Source organism: Paroedura picta, chromosome 7, assembly GCF_049243985.1.
Source record: "Paroedura picta isolate Pp20150507F chromosome 7, Ppicta_v3.0, whole genome shotgun sequence".
NCBI classification, from domain to species: domain Eukaryota; kingdom Metazoa; phylum Chordata; class Lepidosauria; order Squamata; family Gekkonidae; genus Paroedura; species Paroedura picta.
In genome coordinates, this window is record NC_135375.1 from 1,734,106 (window position 1) to 1,737,498 (window position 3,393).

The window sequence follows — 3,393 nt, forward strand, 5'->3', positions numbered from 1 at the left end:
CAAGTTGGTGGGCTGGCAACTCTAGGAGAGAAAGAATTTTACAGGCACATTGGTCATGGACAGGGGATTTGGAAGGGCCCTATACAACATGGCAACCTCTTGGGTCATCTAGTCCAACCCTCTACATTGTGCAGGACGCTCACAACCCTCTCGCTCATCTACTGTCACCTGCCACCCCCTTGAGCCTTCACAGAATCCACCTCTCCGTCAGATGGCTCTCCAGCCTCTGTTTAAAAATCTCCAAAGATGGAGAACCCACCACCTCCCGAGGAAGCCTGTTCCACTGAGAAACCGCTCTAACAGGTTTAGAGCCTCTCCCCTATTTCAGGGCTATCAGGAACCAGGGGGAAATACTTCCCCCACCCCCAGAAAACAAACCAGGCTGAAAGACAGAGTTCAATGCAATGCACCTATATCACCTAGAGATAATGTAGGCACATTAATGTCATTGACAGGGTAGAATTATGCTATTTGGGCAAAACTCTATGGTAGGAAGTGAATTCTACCACAGAGTTTTGCCCACAAACCAGAGAGTTGCCTCGGATGTCCCTGACATGCCTCCTCCCCGGTACCAATAAGTATACTCCCTCCCCTGCCCACTGGTCTAATGGACCTGATAATGCCAAGGTACACGCAGCCATCTAATCGAAACGAGAAGCCACGTGAATCCAGACGTTTTGCCTCGCTCCCATCAGCTTTAAATCAGGCCTATAAAGTCAACAGGGAAGAAGAGCGGCGGAAGTTTGCCCAGAGAGTTCCAAACCACCCTAGAGGTACGAAAAGCCAATACGGATAACTCAAACCACTTTAATACACAAGCATTCGTTTTGACATATCTGTTTTCTGGGGTTTCAGGTTTGCAATAGTCAGTGGATTTAATAGCTGATCACCACTGAAATGGCCAAGGACCTCCGTATTTCAGCTCTTACTCACGGTGGCATTCTAGGTTAAACAATCATTGGCTGAGCTTTGAAAAATGAGAGAAATTAAAATTATTTTCTTCGCGAGGGCCACAGGCTTGGCAAGTAATATATTGGAGAAATTTCCCCGACATAATGGGTTACATTAATTTTCAACTGCAAAACAATTCCTTTGGCATTATTTTTCAAGCGAGGAGACGGCGAGAGACAGCTGGAGGAAAGGGGGCGCGGGCGGAGGGAGCCCTGCGATTTCGTGAGAGACGAGGAAGCGGCTTTCGGCGAGAGGACGGAGACAGACACGGCGCAGTGAGCGGTGGAAATGGGCCATGGAGACTGGGGTCCCTGATGGTTTGCTCTCTTGTTTGGCCTTAATCAAGAGCAAAGCTCAATCATTTGCCAGCCAGGGTCAGTCCTGTCGACCTCAGAGGCATGGGTTACACACCAGCCATGGATCACTGCCTGCTGCCCACTTGATTAAGCCCTTATTTGTGCAGCCAACTCAATATGGGAGAGCCTCTTGTGGCGCAGAGTGGTAAGGCAGCAGATATCCTGTCTGAAGCTCTGCCCATGAGGCTGGGAGTTCAATCCCAGCAGCTGGCTCAAGGTTGACTCGGCCTTCCATCCTTCCGAGGTCGGTAAAATGAGTACCCAGCTTCCTTGCTGGGGGGGTAAACGGTAATGACTGGGGAAGGCACTGGCAAACCACCCCGTATTGAGTCTGCCATGAAAACGCTGGAGGGCGTCACCCCAAGGATCAGACATGACCCGGTGCTTGCACAGGGGATACCTTTACCTTTACCTTTTTACAAAATGATGTTCTGATCTGTTATCATACAGAGGAGACAAATCCAAGCCCAGTAGCACCATAGAAACCAGTAAGTAAGCTTTGGAGCTTTGGAAAATCAATGCTTCTTATGACATAAGAACATAAGAAGAGCCCTGCTTGATGAAGCCAGTGGTCTAACTAGTCTAGCGCCCTATCTCTTACAGTGCCCAACCAGATACAACAGAGGGACAACAATGGAAAATAAAAGCCAAGTTTCATAAGAACAGCCCTGCTGGATCAGACTGGTGGTCCATCTAGTCCAGCACCCTGTCTCACATAGTGGCCAACCAGTTCTTCTGAAGGGACAATAGCAGGGCAGAGAGGCCTTACCTGATAAGACCATCATAAGAGCAATGCTGGTTCAGGCCTGTGGTCCATCTAGTCCATCCTCTTGTTTCACACAGTGGTCAACCAGTTACTCCAGAGGGCCAACAACAGGGCATAGAGGTCTAGTTTTTCAGAAGAACAGCCTTGCTGGATCAGACCAGGGAGGGTCCATTCAGTCCAGCATCCTGTTTCATACAATGGCCAGCCAGTGCCTCTGGAGGGCCAACAGCAGGGCAGAGAGGCCAAGGCCTTCATAATGACCCTGCTGGTTCAGGCCTGTGGTCCATCTAGTCCAGCATCTTAATTCACATAGTGGCCAACCAGTTACTCCAGAGGGCCTACAGTAGGGCATAGAAGCCTAGTTTTTCATAAGAACAGCCCTGCTGGTTCAGACCTGTGGTCTATGTAATCTAGCATCCTGTCTCACACAGTGGCCAACCAGTTACTCCAGAGGGTCAAGAATAGGGCATAGAGGCCTAGCTTTTCATAAGAACAGCCCTGCTGGATCAGACCAGTGAGGGCCCATCTAGTCCAGCATCCTGTCTCACACAGTGGCCAACCAGTTCCTCTGGAAGGCCAACACTGGCATTCTGTAGTTTCCTGCCTCTAAACGTAGAGAGCATTGACTGTCCCAATCTTACACCCCAATATCTTGTCTGTCTCTAAGGTAGTACTGGACTTGAGTTAGCTCTTCTACTGCAGATCAGGAAAGTTACCCTCCCAAAGGACACAGATAGCCACATCCCCTAACCATTTGCAACTATCGTGGCATCTGACAGGGAAGGGGTTGCGGCTCAGTGGCAGAACATCTGCCTAGCATGCAGAAGGTCCCAGGTTCAATCCCTGGCATCTCCTCTTGAAAGGCCAAGTGATGTGAAAGGCTAGAGTTAGAGATCCTGGAGAGCGGCTGCCAACCTGAGCAGACAATACTGATGCTGACGGGCCGATGCTCTGATTCGATATGTACTTTGTGTGTTTGAGATCCTTAGGGTTCCACTAGAATGGGAAAAGGCTACTGGGGAAAGCATGTCAAGCTTCCTGCAGTTGGTGTCTGCCACTAACTCACTCATCTTACAAAAGGACCAGATGGGTCTCTTGATTGTGCTTCCGAACTCCAGTGCAAAGCCATTGGCTTGTCACCAATCTGGAGACTTTCTATAGACTTGAATGGAATAGCATGAAGCCCTTGTGGCTCATAAATTGCATGTCTGTGACCTAGAACCATAATCATAGAGCTGGAAGGGATCTGAGGGTCATCTAGTCCAACTCACTGAACAATGCAAGAAACTCACCTGCCCAACCAGTGACCTCAATTCCATC

The 3,393-nt window shown here is 49.3% G+C and overlaps 1 non-coding gene across 1 annotated transcript; it reads left to right on the plus strand.

Annotated features, from left to right (window-relative positions):
• The first annotated feature begins 2,856 nt into the window (after positions 1-2,856).
• Positions 2,857-2,928, plus strand: TRNAA-AGC (transfer RNA alanine (anticodon AGC)). Its single transcript has one exon. It is a non-coding gene; the product is annotated as a tRNA-Ala (tRNA).
• Positions 2,929-3,393: the final 465 nt, after the last annotated feature.